Source organism: Archocentrus centrarchus, chromosome 24, assembly GCF_007364275.1.
Source record: "Archocentrus centrarchus isolate MPI-CPG fArcCen1 chromosome 24, fArcCen1, whole genome shotgun sequence".
NCBI lineage: Eukaryota > Metazoa > Chordata > Actinopteri > Cichliformes > Cichlidae > Archocentrus > Archocentrus centrarchus.
The window spans coordinates 30911325-30930098 of NC_044369.1; positions in this window are offsets into that span (position 1 = coordinate 30911325).

The window sequence follows — 18774 nt, forward strand, 5'->3', positions numbered from 1 at the left end:
GCCCTGTGGCCCTCACACCGGTAATCATGAAGTGCTTTGAGAGGCTGGTTCTCCAGCACATCAAAGACCATCTGCCCCCCACTTTCGACACCCATCAGTTTGCATATTGTGCAAACAGATCCACAGAGGACGCCATCGCTGTAGCTCTCCACTCTGTGTTGAGCCACTTGGAGCAGCAGCAGAGCTACACTCGCATGCTCTTTGTGGATTACAGCTCAGCGTTCAACACAATCATCCCGGACATTCTCACCACCAAACTGCACACCCTGGGCCTCCCCCCTCCCACATGTTCCTGGATCAAGGACTTCTTAACCAACCGGCCCCAGACTGTGAGACTTGGCCCCCATCTCTCCTCCACCCGCACACTGAGCACTGGCTCCCCACAGGGCTGTGTGCTGAGCCCCCTCCTGTACTGCCTCTACACCCATGACTGCAGTCCGGCCCACAATAACAACCTCATCGTCAAATTTGCTGACGACACCACAGTGGTCGGACTCATCTCGAAGGGAGATGAGGCAGCTTACAGAGAGGAGGTCTTGAAGTTGACAGCCTGGTGTTCAGAGAACAACCTGGTACTGAACACCATGAAAACCAAAGAGATCATCATCGACTTCAGGAAGCACAGGACTGACCCTGCCCCCCTCTACATCAACGGCGAGCGTGTGGAGAGGGTCCACACCTTCAGGTTTCTCGGTGTCCTCATCTCTGCTGATCTCTCTTGGTCAGATAACATCACAGCTGTTATCAGGAAGGCTCAGCAGTGACTTCACTTCCTGAGGGTCCTCAGGAAGAACAACTTGGACTCAAACCTGCTGCTGACCTTCTACCGCTCATCCATTGAGAGCCTGCTGACGTACTGTATCACAGTATGGTACGGCAGCAGCACTGAGGCAGACAGGGTCAGGCTTCAGAGGGTAGTCAAGACAGCACAAAGAATCGTTGGCTGCCCTCTCCCCTCCCTGATGGACATCTACACCTCCCGCTGCATCAGCAGAGCCAGGAACATCATCAAGGACAGCTCACACCCTGGCTTTGACCTGTTTGACCTGCTGCCCTCTGGCAGGCGCTACAGGTGCATCAAAGCCAGAACAAACAGACTCAAGAACAGTTTCTTCGCCAGAGCAATCACCACCCTGAACTCACACACTCACCCACCGTAACTGTGCAACACCCACATCTCTGTGCATTATATTATTCATACTGAACAATATCTATCACTCCTATATTGTGTAATATCCAGTATTCATTCACTAGTGCAATATTCATTCACCAAGTGCAATATTCATCATCTTCATTATTATATGTATACACATATTTACTTTCTTACAATGTACTGATGCACCAATGTATGTATGTATGTATATATTTTTATACATTCTATTTTTTGTATATTTTACGCATTGTTTATTTTCTGTATATCTCTTGATCATATTGATTATACTAGATTATAATATTTTTAGAATTTTATTTTCATTTTAGAGAGTTTGATTTTCTGTTACATGGCACTGAACAGGAGTGGCCCTCCAATCTCATTGTACATCCTGTATAATGACAATAAAGGCATTCTATTCTAAGCGGGAGGAGGAGGCTGGGGAAGAGGGAGGGCTGGGCTCCTCTGCTCAGGATGCCACCCACCGCGACCCGGCCCTGGATAATCGGAAGAAAATGGATGAATGGATGTTTGTATTGTAATGTTTTGATGTGTGTCATGAATTGTAGAACAGCAAGCATCGTTCACAATGTGCCACACTTTTAAGTCACAATTTATTTGTTTTTCAGATGGTATTTTTTTTTCATGCATCATTGAATATGAATTCAATGACGCATGAACATCGTTTGCAGTCAAGGTGTAGAAATGAGTTTACTACCGGGGAGGACACATATCGTTAAATACTCGGCACAAAACATAAAAAAATTAATTAATTAAATAAAAAATACTATATCTAGCGCAGAGAACCAGACTTTATCTCGAGTGGAGCATACACAATTTCATTGCACCGTTTACAATGACAATAAAAGGCTATTCTATTCTACATATGTATAGGTTTTATAATCGTAAGACGTGAACAAACCACCAAACAAAACGGGTTGAGTCTTTTATCAGGCATAATGACCATGTTGTTCCAGGGGTGTACGCTTACTTTATCAGGTGATACTGATACTAGCAAGCTAAATATTTCAGTACCACAAAAATAATTTAGTAGCACACACAAGTGCAAAGTTTGATGTTTTATTGGTCAAAAACATTTAATACTGGTCAAAAATGCATTTATGTAGGTTGACTGGCAATAGAACTGGTTCTTTTATTATACAACATTCTGACATTAAAGAAACCTCATAAATAATGAACAAATTATTCACTTTTTAATATCAACCCTTAAGTAAAAAAAACAGCTATTAAAATATGCCCATTCACTTGAAACTGTTTGGCCAACAAAAAATAAATAAAAATAAATATCAATATAAATAATAATAACCAACAGAAATAAATAAAAGTGATACCTCTCACGTGTGCCTCACTGACCACACAGTGTGCTTTTGCACTTTACAGCCCTGCATTTAATAATATCCCAAACAATTGCCGGAGCACACAAAAGGTTTAAAAAACATTAGCCTAGGCTGCCTAGGCCATGAATATGGCTTGTTTATAATGTTATAAACAAGCCATATTCACGGCAACATTCCCGACACACCGTTTTACCTCATTCAAATGAGTTTGTGACTCCTCCTCCTGGCAAACACGCCATTCAGAGGGGGGGCGGGGGAGCGTAGTGACATGACGCTATGTTGTGCCTTCAAAATAAAAGCAAACAATTCAAAATCAAGTATTTTTCTCCTCCATAATTTTAGGGTGCAACAAATGCATCTGTCTTCAGTATGGGGGGTGGGGGGGGGACACACGTTCCCCCGGTTCCTGCTTTCATATATTTAATATCAATTAATTTTATGTTATTATTTTTGAAGTTACATGTGAAGCATTCGTGATGTGCAGTGCCACACAGTTAAGCAGCATTTAAAGTGCAATTCATTATAGAAGAACGCCATTAATGGTTTCAGATGTCTTTGTTTAGACAGTTTTTGACATTGTCCATTAAACAGGCATAAAATGCAATTTGATATCTGATTGTTTCTTAGTTTTAGACTAGTTGGTTAGTCTAACTTTATTTTTTCCTTGTTTAGTTGACTGAGAAATGAGTTGGCAGGAACATCCCTAGTTAGCGCTGCTACCTCAGAGCTAGAAGAACAGCTAGAAGGTCTGGGTTCGAATCCATCCTGGCCCAGGGCCTCTCGCTGTGTGGAGTTTTCATGTTCTCCCTCTGTCTGCGTGGGTTTCCTCCCACAGTCCAAAGACATGCAATTACTGGAGTTAGGTTAATTGGTGATTCTGAATTGCCCATAGGTGTGAATGTGAGTGTGAAAGGTTGTCAGTCTCTCTGTGTTAGCCCTGCGACAGGCTGGCAACCTGTACATGGTATCCCCTGGCTCTCTCTCTATGACAGCTGGATGATCTTGTTCTATGACAGAATGGATTTCTGTTTTTTTTTTTTCCTTTTCCTAAATATTGTCCTACAGGGGGACTGAGGTGCATACATAGATTGAATATTAAGTACAGATGTAACTTCTTAAAGAGTCTAAAAGGCTAGTGCAGATATGCCTGCCTTCTTTCTAATGTCCAACATGTGTGACTCCACTGGATTAAAAAAAGAAGTATATGGGAAAATGTGCCATGGATCCCTTAATCTATGACCTCAGTAAACATTTCTAATGAGCCTACAGTCACTTTTTTAAATAAAAAATATGTTCACAAATTGCTAGTACATATGTGTGGAATCTGATTAAGGGGCTGATCTGACTAAGAAAATGAGGGACACTGCAGTAAAATCTGGCTATGAGAGTGGTCAGCCCCCACAGACTTGTGTCATCCAGTGGAAGTTTCTTCCACTGATGATTTCTTCCATGGTTTTAATAGTTGGGGTTTGAATGTTTCCTCTTTTGTATGCTTTTTATTTTAGTGGACAGTGAAGAGACGCAGTAAAGTGGGGAGAGAGATACAGGGGAACATCAGGTCAGACGCGAACCGGGCTGCCCGCACCACAGGCATGTGGCATGGTCGCCTGCGCATCCACTGAGCCACCCTGAGGACCTTAGGCAATAGAAGTGCAGCCAGAATTCTTTTTACATTCACGGCAGTGACTCTGCAATGCCTACTCAAACTGTGGAGATGATTTTCAGAAAAGGACCAATACAGCCCCAGTCTGCCCAGTCATGTGACTATTGAGTTCCTCATACTTGCACAAGTTACTGCTGGCTATGTCCAGGGGTTAAAGTTGGGTAAAGGTGGGGAACCCTAAGGTCGGGTGTGGCAGTGCAGAGTGGGGAAAATAAATACTTAAGAATAAGTTGCATAACTTAACTAGTTTTGTGAGCGCCATTAGATTTTGTGTGTGTGTGTGTTCGAAGATCAAACTTGGCTAACTAAAGGGAGTAAAAATTGTAATGAGATTTCCATCAATGAACCTGCGGAAGGATTGTTACTGGCTGCCAGGTGCCGGCCTGTGTGGGGCTTCTGTCTCTTTTGCTGTGAGGGTCTCTCACAGTCTGCTCGCAGGGGGGACCGGACGGGTAGGTGGCTCAGCGGCTTGGCGTGTTTCTACATGTGGGTGGGGGCTGGTCACAGCTCCCATATGCCTGTAAAAATGAAATTACTGAACTTTACCATAAGATCCAAATAAAATAAAAAAATAATGTTCTTTTAAAAGAAAAGTGTCCAGGCAGATTTAGAGGGCTTGTATTTGAACTCTTCATATGTATTCATTAAAAAAAAAAAAAAAAAAAAGCCTTCTGAATAGTAGATTGTGCACAGATAAACTTGTTACTCTCATTAAATATTTTATTGTTTATCATGGTCATTATACCTATAATGAGAACTGCACACAGTTATGGTGTTTCCTTAACAATTGTCAGCATAACTGAAGAACACGTATGTGTAAGACTTGCACATCACATCATTAAAAATAGTATACATTTGAAAGGAAAATTTATATATCCAATGATAATAATGATAATATAATACTTGGGATACTATATTAATTTTCTTTTACTGCCAAGTAAAATTCCAGCCCTTGGACAAATATGGTTGGTGACCCCTGCTATACAGAGATCTTCAATGATAACAACCCTGCTGGAGAGACAGCCACGTGTGGAAAAGCTTTGGACAGTATGTTCAAACAAATAATTCTGAAATGAGAACAGTGTGTAATGATAAATTATATCAAATCTTTCCAACTTTGAATCACGCAAAAAGCTATATGGGATAGAGAAGGTAACCAAAGGGTATTGTTGGAGGGCACCTGAATGTTCACAGCTTACTCCCAAAACATGAAAGAAAATTGTTAATTGAGTCAAATTTGCAATTTCTGTGTCTCAGCACACAACATCTTTACAGATGTTCCTGTATACAAATGTTTTAAGGAGAGATAGGAAAAATGGTAAAGGAAGAGGAGTTGCAATTTATGTAAGAACTCAATCAATTGTAAAGAGATTACATATGATCATGATGTTGACATCAAATGATTTGTTTCAACATTTGTTTATCACTTCAAATGCATTTAAAAATCGTGGTGATATATAATCTTCCAGCATGTGAAAGTATTCAGCACCAGTCAAAAATGTCCAAACTTTTGACTTGTGTTGTATTTACATTAATTTTGAGAATTTACTGAAATATATGTCCCACAAATCAGAAATTTAGTTAGAGAGGATTTTAATATTGATTGGTCAAACAAAAGTAAAAAGTATAAAAATGTTAATGACAAAGTTTGATCTTAAACAGATTATAAAAGGTGCTACACAAATAACTAAATCTTCTAGGTCACAGATTGATCTGATTTTTTTCTAAACATGAAGACTGAATAATTAAATCTTAAAATGTTTTACTGGTGTACCAGATCATAATATGGTTTTAGTATCAAGGAAACTGACTAAAAAGTGCCCTTTCTAAAACATATGCCCAAAATATAGTAAAAAAGTGATCTCCCTATGTTAGGCAAGTCACTTTCACACTTATGGGCAATTTAAATTCACCAATTTACCTAAACCCACTAATTGCATGTCTTTGGGCTGTGGGTGGAAATCAGAGAAAACCCACGCAGACATGGGTTTCAGAAAGTGCTCCACAGGGGTCTGTTCTCAGGCCACTTCTCTTTACCTTATATATAAGTGATTTACCATCGTTGTGCCGTGGAGCAGGTATTCAGATGTATGCTGATGATACGGTGATATATCAGGTGAAAATATTTTCTCCATTTCCTCACAATTGTCACAGCATTTACAGTCAGTGACAGCAAGACTTGAGAATTCTTACACTTACCATTAAGAAAACAGTGTTTTTCTTCCAGAGTTTGTTCCTTAACAGTGTCAAAGCAGGAGCTGGAAGAACATCTCAGGAAAGTCCACCAGGAAGGAAGAAGTCACGAGCAGTTGGTCATCCCACATATTCTACCAATCCCGCCACCTGCATTCCCGATGTATACGGACCCACCAGAATGGAAGGAAGTGGAGAAAGTAGTTGGCAGAGCAAGAGCAGCATCGGCCCCCGGGGCCTAATGGAGTGCCATATAAATTCTACAAGAGCGTGCCAGGCGTTCTTCGCTGTAATGTAAAGACAAAGAACAGATGAAAACTGAGGGCTTAAATACACAATAGGTAATCAGGGCAAGAGGATACAGCAGGGCACAGCAGGTGAAACAAATGAAACTAATAACATAGGGGAAGCAAAACTAAACACAAAGCACAGGGAACACAAGACTGGCAAAATAAAACAGGAAGTGACTAACCAAGGTACATGCAGACTAAATACGGGGGACTGGCACACAGACACGGGACAGAGACGCAGACTAGTCACAACACTAGGAATAAAACTCAATCTGAAAACACAGGAGGTCAGGGTCAAGACAAAATGACAAAACAGACAAGACCATGGATGCCAGGGAGACAGGGACAAAGGGAATAAGAGCATCAAAACAAACTGGAAAATAATAAAACTCAGGGAAAATAAAGCTAAACACAAAACTCTGGGCAGACGGCCCAGGACCATGACAGCTAGTTTGGAAGAAACAAACAATACCCAAGGTATGGCAAAGAGCTGGTGGCATACTGGTTCCAAAGGAGAAGGATGCATAGGATAACAACCAATTTCATCCAATCAGTCTGTTAAACGTTGAGGGAAAAATCTTTTTCAGCGTTACTGCAACGAGCCTGGTTGCATATCTCGAAAGGAGTACGTATATTGATACATCAGTACAAAAGGCAGGAATCCCTGGGTTTTCCAGTTGCCTTGAGCATATCAGCATGATATGGCACCAAATCCAAGCAGCCAAAAAGGACAAACAAGACCTCCGTATCATCTTACTTGACCTGGCCAATACATTCCCTCAGTTTCTCATGATCTGGGAATCTTTCAATATTTTCCAAGTACCAGAACCCATTATTCTGCTGGTATAGTCATATTTTCAAGACCTGCAAATCTGCTTTACAACAGCTGAGTTTACTACAGCATGGCACCAATTGGAGGTTGGCATCATGGCAGGCTGCACAGTCTCAGCATTGGCTTTTACTATGGCCATGGAGGTCAAAGAGCAGGTGCAACAGCTAAGGCAAAACATGATCAGTGGTCTTAAAACATCAATAATACCCTGTTCCCCAGCAAGTTAAAACTGGTACCTACAGTTTGGATTCTTCCCCTGAGTAATGATCCCTGCTGGGCCCCAGCAAGATCATATCAGGAACCGGATGATAGGATGAGGGGGTGGACCTGGGATGCCAGAAGCTGCCGTTGAGCCCTTCGGAGATGTAGTGGGCTAATGAGTGAAACACTGAAGATGAAGGGTGCCCACTTGACAACCCTTACTTATTGACCTTATGCCACCCTTAATATTCTCATGCAAGTGTAACACCTCTTGGCACAAGGGATTGATTAACACCTCATCCTGTGTTGATTTGATTTTCTAATAAGCTAAATTAAAGATTAATGGGCAAATTATAGAACAGGTCTTATGTTGGCCTTATGTTGGATTCCCATCTAAAATTTGAGAGACACATTTAATATGTGATCAAGGCTGTCAAAATAAGCTTATATACATTTTGAACTCATTGGAAACAGTTTACCATTTTATGCAACACGTGTTTTTTTTATACATACTATGATGTTTTCTCATTTAAATTATTATATAGCTTCATGGTCACAAGCAACCTCCACAACACTTAGACCCCCTGTGATGTTATATAATCAATCACTAAACATATTGGATAAAAAGTCTATGAGATACATCATTGTAAAGTGCTTAAGAAAATAAATATATTAAGTTTTGATGATATTATTATATTCACAAATTTAAAGTTAACATATAAATGTTTGCATAATCAGGTTCCCCAGGTGCTCTCTGACCGTGTGGTTCAGTAACACATGGATCATTGGTTGGAAATTGTAAGGTGCCTCTACAGAAATCCTCATTGGGGCAAATGGCGCACTCAGTACAGGGTATTAATATGTGGAGCTCATTGCCTTCTGATTTTAATCTGCAGCCTGATTGGAATCATTTTAAAATTAGATAAACATTTAAAAAAAACAAAAAAGCAAGCAGTCATGCTGTCATGAATAATTTTCATTTTGTTATTGTATTTTTTAAAATAAATTTTCATTTTATGTTCTGTGGTGTTCTTTTTATGTTAAAGTGTTATTTTAAAATTGTGTAGGGCCAAATAGGGACAGGCGTTGCGAATTAGCTTAGGCTATAAGTGTTGTGGTGTGTTGCCTGTTACATGTAAAATGCTTGTCCCTATGTAAAAAATAAAACTAAACTAAACTGATCTAAATCCTATTGAACATCTGTGGAAGGAGCTGAAACATGTAGTCTGGAGGATGTGCACTTCAAACCTGAGGGAGCTGGAGCAGCCAAAATACTTCGACAAGTGCAGAAGTCTCATTAAGAGTTACAGAAATCGCTTGATTAAAGTGACTGCCTCAAAAGGTTGTGCAACAAAATATCAAGTTAAGCATACCATCATTTTTGTCCAGGCCAGTTTCAGAACATATTTATTTTTAATTATTCTGTTGGACCATAATTCAAAAGCAATGTCTGATTTTAATTAATTTTCAGTAAATGTTTATTTATTATTGCTTCTGATAGTTTCAAGTTATTTCAGTGATCATTGTGGGTTTTTCCTTTCTTTAACAGAAGGATACCAACAATTTTGTCCACGTCTGTATTTACTGTGTGGATGGATTTGATACAAGCTGGGGTGAGGAAAGTGCTGACAGAAATGTGTGTGGGGGGTAAATGTCTCCTGTGGAGGAAAATGCTTGTGAGCAGGCTGCCATGTCCACTAAGGCTGAAGAGAGACAGCTGAGGGGCGCTGGGACTGGTGCATAGCATGTGTGTCTCTCAAGGGCTTAACACTATGCCGCTGCAACGAACTCAGGAAAGACCCCTGCATGCTTTTATGCCTACGGTTCTTCATTTACTCACCAAATTCATCAAATATGCAACTTCAAATCTTGGGCAAAGAAAAAACAGATGTGCGTTCCTTAGCATTTCTAATATACATGTGGGACAAGCTCTATCTGTCACAAATAGATGAAAACACCAGCAAGGTCAAAGAAAAGTGGGTAGAAAATTGATAAGGACTTAGGAAAAGGCATGAATGACGCCCTAAGAATCAGAATGACCTTACAATATGAGTCTCCTATGATTCCAGAAGTGCACCATGTAAAAACTATAATGTGCAGAAGATGGACTACAAAATGCACATCTTAATTCACCACATGTTCTAACCCTATTTTATCCAGGTCATTTAAATGAGAAATGTGAAATATTTCATGAAAGTACCAGTATGTGAAAAAAATTCTCTCCATTACAAAGTTTGGAATTTTAATGAAAAAGGAACATTTAGGACCAGATTTATTAATGTCTGCAGTGGTGCAAAGCCTTCTTTTGATATTAAAAAGTTACTGGATTTACTAAAGAGGTACAGTGTCAGTTTTGTGAATGAATGCTGTGACCAGCAGTATCTTTGCAGCTGGTTTTATGGCATATGTATTTGTAAACGGTTCCCTTTCAGGAGAATCTTTAAATAAGTCACAAATGTGAATTACAAAGTCTGCGGCACACAGTTTACTACAAATTGCACAAAATCTAACAAAAAACCATATGCATTTTTTTGCTGTGATAATTGCTACTAGGAGTGTTTATTTTTGATTTGGGTACATGTCATCAGAATGAGTGCATAATCGGCACTTTGCATGAATGGCTCAAGGTTGTGTGCGCAGTGCCAAAAATCTTTGCCCTAAAACTCTTCACTCCTCACACTGTGTGTTTAGAAGCAAACTCCACTTATTGCGCCTCAATAATACTGGTATTTTCATGAAACAGAGCAGAAATTAAACGAACTGAGCCTTTTCTCAGCAGCAAATAGCAAGTGACAAATGACTAATGAATAAAAGTAAAATGTCTGTGAAAGTACAGTTATTAATTAATTCATGTTAGTGTGTTAGATTAATGCTTGGATGCTGCAATATGCAATTAAAAACAAAAAAGCCATGCACACATTTACGCGCATGGCACAGTAACGCAACAGCTGGGTCGGCTCATGATCTTATCTGTACAATGTGTTCTTCTGCACATCGTGCAGGTCAGCTGTACTACACAGATTTCAGGTTTATACAGTGGAACAGTTGTAATAATGCAGCTCTCCTCTGCATAAATCCTGCACTCCACCTGAGTTTGAATACTCAAAACCCTTTGCACAGAGCCCAGGGATTTCAAAGAATGTTTTATCCTATCTGTCTCCAGAATTTAACTTTGATAAAAATAATGGATATGGAGTAAATCATGCAGTCTTCACATCAGATTGAGTCTTTTACCATGACCACCTGTGCTTTTAACATCTCAAAAAACAATTTTCCTTAACGCAAAATGCAAAAACGTAAAATTGATTAGTTTTAAAAAATCAGGGAGGTGGCTTTCTGAAAATCAGTTGTATTGCAAGTATTATTATGGTATTATTTCACTTTTTGTTTTTGTGAGCACGATAGCATTATAAGCATTATTATTTCCTCTGGGCATTTCTTGTAATTTGGAACCACAACAAAGGTAAGTAATAAAATCCTACACCTGTCTATACATGCAGTGAGAAGGTTAAATTGTTAAAAACGTGATCGTAACAACAATTATCACATGGTATAATTATTCAGGAGAGGCTGTCGCTCAGGCAGTAGAGCAGGTCATCTAATAGTCGGAAGTCTGGTGGTTTGATCCGTGGTTGCTCCAGTTGGTCAATGAAGTATCTTCCCAAGTATCCTTAGGCAAGGGACTGAACCTGAAGTTGCTCTTGATGTGTTCATTGGTTGTTTACTTTTCCCACATTGTGTTGTAAAAATTAGACGGCAGTGATGGCAAAGTTCAATCTGAAGTGTTCAGCTTGGGCAGCCTTTCAGATTTGCCCTTCACTTTTGCAGTCTTAATTTGAAAGGCCTCATTGTCAACATTTGTCTGACTTTCCAAAGATTCAAGCCCCAGACATCAAGTCCACTATTTTTTTGGTTTTAGATCAGTTTGTTTTGGTCATTTAGGACCTAGAGCTCTACTATCACTATCCAAAAGGTAACAAAATCCAGGGACATTAGAGAAACCACAAGAGCAGGGAAAACTAGTGTTGGCAGTGTGACACTGAAGCTTCAATATGTGCTTCAAACCCTGGGCTTACAATTCCATGGAACCACTGCTTCAAATCTTTTTCGGGGTGAGAAAAAAAAAATCACATGACATATGATGCAGCAACCAGCAACTGGTTCATTCCCGAAATGAATCTCCTGACTGGTTTACGGTCCAGTCAGGTAATTCACTGACACTGCCACATCTCATTATGAGCAAAAAAGAAACCAGTTCAATCCAAAAACAGTTGAAATAATGTACCGCAATAAAAATAGCTGAGTCTTCCCCATCCCACAGTCACCCCCCCCCAGCCATAGTTACACAAGCACACACAATTTATGCCATGTTTTCCCAGCACTCTCTCTTTAATACCTTAAGACACACATATTCAGTCTTTATTTGTAAATAGAACATGATATAATGATATTTGGTCATCATATGAGTGCTTAAAAGAATGCAAAGATGCTTCAGAACCAAAAAGTATTTTCTACTAACGTAAAGTAGATCACTGAGGTGTGTGTGTGCGCAAGTGTTTGTAATTAAAAGATTGCACATCTCCAGGAGAGGGCACTGTAATTAAAGCCTCGAGTATTGAACCCATTCTCGAAACAATTGGCTCAAGTGGTTCAGCATTTCACAAAAGCTTCATTTGCATAACTATTGAAAACTGACCTTTATTTGGCCAGAGGCAACAAATCCACAAGGTAGATGAAACCAGAGTAGACTAATCCACACAGACAAAACCACAGGCAGATAAACCATATGACTCTACAAAGGCAAACTGAGGGTTTAAATATGTACATGAGATAATTAGAGAGAACACACCAGGGGAAAACAAGACTCAGGTGAACTGACTGAAACTAACAAGACTCAAACCAACAAGACGGGGGGAAGCAAAATTAAACACCACACATGAGACAAGAGACTAGCAAAATAAAATAGGAAGTAACTATACATGGAACACAAATGCAGACTAGACACAGTGGACACAGGGAATGTAAAATAAACTGAAACAAGGAATGGAATACAACCAAAGTACAATCATGAACCTAACCCTGATAATTACAACAAAAAAAAATCCCCCAGGAGTCAGACATCAGAGCCGACAAGTTTTAGAGTTTTACACTGCTGCCATCTTGAATTGTGAAGTTTGGGTTGGTGGGGCTTTTCCAACCTTCTGTGTTGGAAAATTCTAACATGCAGCATATATCCAGTCTAGTTAACACTGGACTAAGTCAAGTCAAGTCAAGTTTATTTATAAAGCACATTTAAAACAACGACGTTGACCAAAGTGCTGTACAAGATCTGTAACCCCAAGGACTATACTAAATAAAAATAAAAATATATAAATAAATAAATAAAATAATAAAATAAATAAATAAAAACATTAAGAACAATAAATAACATAAGAAAATTAAAAATTAAAACGTTTAAAACAAGTACCATAAAATACCATAAAACAATCATCTAAAAGGAGGTAGCACTGCAGCCAAATGCCAAGGAAAAGAAATGTGTTTTTAATAGAGATTTAAATGTGTGTATCGTCTGAGCTGTGCGAATATGGAGAGGTAGATCGTTCCATAGCTTTGGTGCTGCTGCTGCAAAAGCTCGATCACCTCTCTGTTTTAGTCTAGTTTTAGGCCTCTGTAAGAGCAGCTGGTTCGATGACCTCAGAGCTCTTACAGGGGTGTGACAGTGAAGCAGCTCAGACATATACAAAGGTGCCAGTCCGTTTAAGGCTTTAAAAGTAAGCAATAAAATCTTAAAATCGATTCTAAAACAGACAGGGAGCCAGTGAAGGGATGACAGGACCGGGGTAATGTGTTCATGCTTTTTTAAACCGGTTAAAAGACGAGCTGCCGCATTCTGGACTACCTGCAGGCGGCGCACAGATGATTGATCTATGCCAAAGTACAGAGAATTACAGTAGTCCAGGCGGGAAGTAATAAAAGCATGAATAACTTTTTCCAGGTCCTGCTGTGGGAGATAAGGTTTTACCTTGGCAATGACTCTGAGTTGGTAAAAACTGATTTTGGTAACAGCACTTACTTGCTTCTCCATTTTAAAACTACTATCTAAAATGACACCCAGATTTTTCACAGCATCACGACAGTGAGGAGCCAAATGACTCGGAGTGCCAGAGGAGTAGCTTGAGGGGTCAAATTTACCAAAGCATATGACCTCGGTTTTGCTTTCATTAAGTTTTAGGAAATTGTTTCTCATCCAGGACTTGATGTCACTTAGACAGTTCAGCAGGGGTTCCCATGGATCTCTGCTGTTCAGTTTGATGGGCATATATACCTGGATGTCGTCAGCAAAACAGTGGAAACAAATATTATGTTTCCTAAAAATCGACCCTAGAGGCAACATATACAATGAGAAAAGAATTGGGCCCAGAATGGACCCCTGAGGCACTCCACAAGAAAGCTTTGCTGTGGTAGAAAAACAGTTTCCTAGATGGACAGAGAAACTTCTATCAGTAAGATATGATCTGAACCAAGTCAGAACCGTGCCTTTAATGCCAATTTCATGTTCTAGGCGGGATAGAAGGATCTCGTGGTCCACAGTGTCAAAGGCAGCTGACAGATCTAGAAGTACTAAAACTGCAGGACTACCAGAGTCCACAGTTAAAAGCAGATCGTTAAAAACTCTTAAAAGAGCCGTCTCTGTGCTGTGACGCATTCTAAAACCTGACTGAAACTTTTCCCACATTCCATGTTCACTTAAAAATGCTTGAAGTTGCTTAAAAACAACTTTTTCAAGAACCTTGGATAAAAATGGTAATTTAGAAATTGGTCTGTAATTTGAAAGAACATCAGGGTCAAGGTTCTTCTTCTTGATTAGAGGCTGTACAACTGCATGTTTAAAGGCAGCTGGAACACAACCAGATGCAAGCGCACTGTTAATCAGAGCGAGGATAGTTGGTCCCACTGAATCAAAAGCCTCTTTAAAAAGGCGAGACGGAACACAGTCTGTGGGAGAGTTTACAGGTCTCATATTTTGAATCACCTCCTTTAGTGTGGAGAGTGTGACAGGCTCAAACTGCTCAAAGACAGCTCTGCTGGGAGGAGGTGCAGATGAGTCTGTTTCAGCCTGAGGTGATGAAGGCCTGAGGGCAGAAATTTTTTCCACAAAAATTTCTTAAAGTTTTCGCACAGTGCAGGACAGACCTTCGCTTGGTTCACATTACAGCGAGGATCAGCGAGTGAATAAAAACACTAAAAAGAAAATGAGGCCTGTGACTGTTACTTGAAACAATGTTAGAGAAATAAGCAGACTTTGCATATTTTACTGCTTTCTGGTATTTCAATAAACAGTTACGCAGGATCTCTAAGGAGACATGGAGCTTATCCTTCTTCCACCTTCTCTCAGCGCGTCTGCACTCACGTCTGAGAGCGCGGGTTGTCTCATCCAGCCAGGGCTGGGAGGAAGGTTTGGTGCGTTTGGTTGTAAAAGGGGCAATACAGTCCAGTACAGCAGTGCAAGCAGATATAAAAGAGTTAGTGAAGTCCTCGGTATTCAGGCTCAAGCAAAAATCCAAATTGCTTAAGTCAGAGTTTTTAAAAGCAGCTGCAAAATCAGCAGCGCATGAAGAGTTAACCAAGCGCACACGACGTGTAGAGGATACTCTATTTATCCCAGAGCTGGGGAGCGCTGCTGTGAATAAAACAGGAAAATGGTCCGATATACCACAGTCACGTATCCCTGTGATGCAGACTCTAAGTCCATAAGACAACACCAGATCCAGTGTGTGACCTTTTTCATGAGTGGGACCACACACGAGTTGTGTTAAGTTAAAAGAGTCAATAAGCGAGGCAAATTCTTTAACCAGTGGACCACTCTCACAACACACATGAATATTAAAGTCGCCAACAATTAAAATACGGTCATATTTTAGTATGAGACCCGTCAGCAAGTCAGCAAAGTCACCGATGAAGTCCTTCGTGCACTTCGGTGGTCGGTAAATCACCGCGCAGAGCACCGAGGGGGAAGAGTTTATCTCCAACAGCTGCAGTTCAAAGCTGGCGTACAGGTCTGCCGAGACCTGACGACAGCGAAAACTGCATTTAAATATTGAAGCAAGTCCTCCACCTTTTCCAGAGATCCGCGGGGAGCTGAAGAAAGAACAGCCGGGAGGTAAAAGTTCGGAAAAAGGTGCAGACTCACCAGCATGAAGCCACGTCTCAGTCACAAACATAAAATCCAACTGCTGTGCGATGAAAAAGTCATTGAGAAGGAAAGTTTTGTTGGCTAACGATCTAGCATTTAGTAGGGCCATTCGGATGTCCAGATCCTTGTTAGCTGAGGCCGGGGCCCGCTTCAACAGGCGAAGGTTAGCATGGTTTACGCCGCCTCCACGATCCCGCATCCTGCGCCAGGACGAGGGACGCCGAGTCTCCAGGATGACAGGTGGGACAATCGGCCTGATCCAGCGACGCCCGAAATCCACAGGCAGCCCAACAGCCTTGAGGCGGCAAAGACCACCATCCAGGGGGTAATGAACAGACAAACCTAGGAGTCTCAGGTAAGTTTTGACCCGCACCGCGATACCTCCCCGCTTTCCGCGTCTCCTCTGGCGTTTGTTGGGGACCGGAGCACTGGGCAGCCGGCGCAAATTCTCAGGTACATCCGATAGGTGTGGAGGAAAAATCGTTGAGTTTTTCTTTACAGTATATGCTGGTACCAAAACAAACTGGAGGTTTAGAAGTGTCTGCCGATCGTAGGTGATCAAAGCGGAGACATCTGGGCAGATGACTACCAGGAACAGAGCGACAACAAACAATACACAGAACAGCTGACGGCAGGCCGTACACAGTGGCGCCATCTTGGTTTCCTAGAAAGGAAGATGGTGTCACAGTAAAAAACAAAAATAACATAATACTTACTCCGTAATTATATGGCAACACTTTCTTCTGGTGTTCCTTGCTTCTTACTTGCTTATTAAACTGATGTACACAGAGTGCTAAGACCTGATGTGACTGGTCTCTCATCACATTTGTATTCATAATCAGCTAAATGAATGAACTGTTGTATAAATAACAAGGATAACAAGGGTCTGTTAAATTGTTGTTTAAATGTCAAAAGATGCATGATATACTGAAACTTTGTCACTTTCGTTCTTAGTGAAATATCACCAAATAGAGGGATAGGGCTGATTGACTTTGGAATGCGTAGATGAAAAATAAGTATTTCTTCAATCTAAGAAAAAAAAAAAACTTTCAGGCTCCAGCTGCCATGAAGATGTAATTTGTTGAATGTTGAATATAAAGAATGTAAAAGGGACTCAGAAGCAGACTTCTGAAGAATCCTACCTGCACCTGACTTTCTGAAGAGCAGTGTAATATTGTGCATGCTGTTAGTCAGTGTGTTATCTCCCAATTTAGGCTTTTGTGTCTGTTTAGATGGAGACATTAAGGCTATGTGGAACATCTAAAAGCAATCTGCTTTAACAAGATGCCTCAGTTTGTATACTTGCTTATCATCAAGGCAGGCAGGAGGACCAGCAGTTGACTTATTATTCATGATACAAAATGCCTTTGATCTGGGTTGTGACACTCTGCAGAACCCTGCCTAACCTTCTTGCAGCAGTTTCTCTCAGACACACATCATGTTGCCAAGGCCACTTCTTTAGTAAGACATGAGCTATCATGCTATTTGAGGTAACTTCAAACAAAAATTTGTCTTATTACACTCAAAAATAATTGTTAAAGTGGCTGTCATACTTGAGACTGACAGTTTCTCAATCATGAATGGAAGAAAAAAAGGTTTGTAGCTATAGAAAATGCCCTGCCTGGATAGTCCAGGCACATGATATATATGATCTAAATCAAGATAAGGACATGCACAGTTCGAAAATGTAAAAAACAAACAAACTGGGTGCTGGGCTTACAAACATGTAAAAAGAAAAGCAGAGTCCGCACACCAGTAAAAGCTCTAGTCATTCATGAGCGTTTGCTGTTGTTGGGACTCTATTTTTCTTTTTACATGCTATAAATGGTACATCAGTAATTATTTCTCTGCAGTGATGTAAAGTCATGTAAACTGGGGTTCATGGGAAAGTTTTCCTCTGATTTTGGCTGATTGCTTTCCAGCCAGACAGGAATGTGACATATATGATTTGGTTTCTGTAAATATTAAAGTATATCCTGTATAAACAAAGTATACATTATTTTAATTTGTTTGTGATTGTGTTCAGGTTGAGATTACTTCTTGTTCAATCAAATTTGTCAGACTGTATTTAGGTATGTAATTTCATATTACTGCTACAAAAACACCCACTGCCCTATCACTCACTCACACACACACGCACGCACGCACGCACGCACACCACCAGACTAGCTAGTTGACTGAAACTGTTGAAACTGTTGTCCCATAAAAAGCAATGAAATACACTATACTGCCAAACATATTCCCTCACCCTTCCAAATCGTTGAATTCAGGTGTTCCAATCATTTCCATGGCTACAGGTATAAAATCAAGCACCTGGGTATGTAGACTGCATCTACAAACAAAGCTCGGTGAATTTCAGTGTGGTTACCGTGATAGCATGCCGCCTGCGCAACAAGTTCAGTCGTGAAATTTCCTTGCTACTGAATTGTGACGGAGCGCCACCGTGGTCACTGATTACGGGCAGCGGACATGAAAGCGTCTCCACCAGCATGCCCACATTTCAGGGGTTATTTACATCGGCAGTGGGAAACAGCATTATCTTCATAGGAGACAGGTAAAACCGCAACCACCGCACAGCGCTGCCGAAAGCCGGTAGTGAGTAGTTTTATGGTTTTGTTTACTTACGGGTCCTCAGGATGGGGTGCGTAGTCTGCCGGGTGCCCGCTATTAGGGGAGTCGGAAGCGCAAGACGAGCCACAGCGCTTCCGGTGGTTAAATGGGAGGTTTGCGCGCACATTTGGGGTCACGTGAACTGCATTATTTTGTTTGTTTGGTTATTTTTCCTTTTTTTTTGTTTTCTTCCCCAATGGACCTACCTGTTTAAGTTACCAGTAAATAGTTATGTCAATGTGTTTCCCTTGTTTAATTCATTTACAGCATAAATGTGAAGACA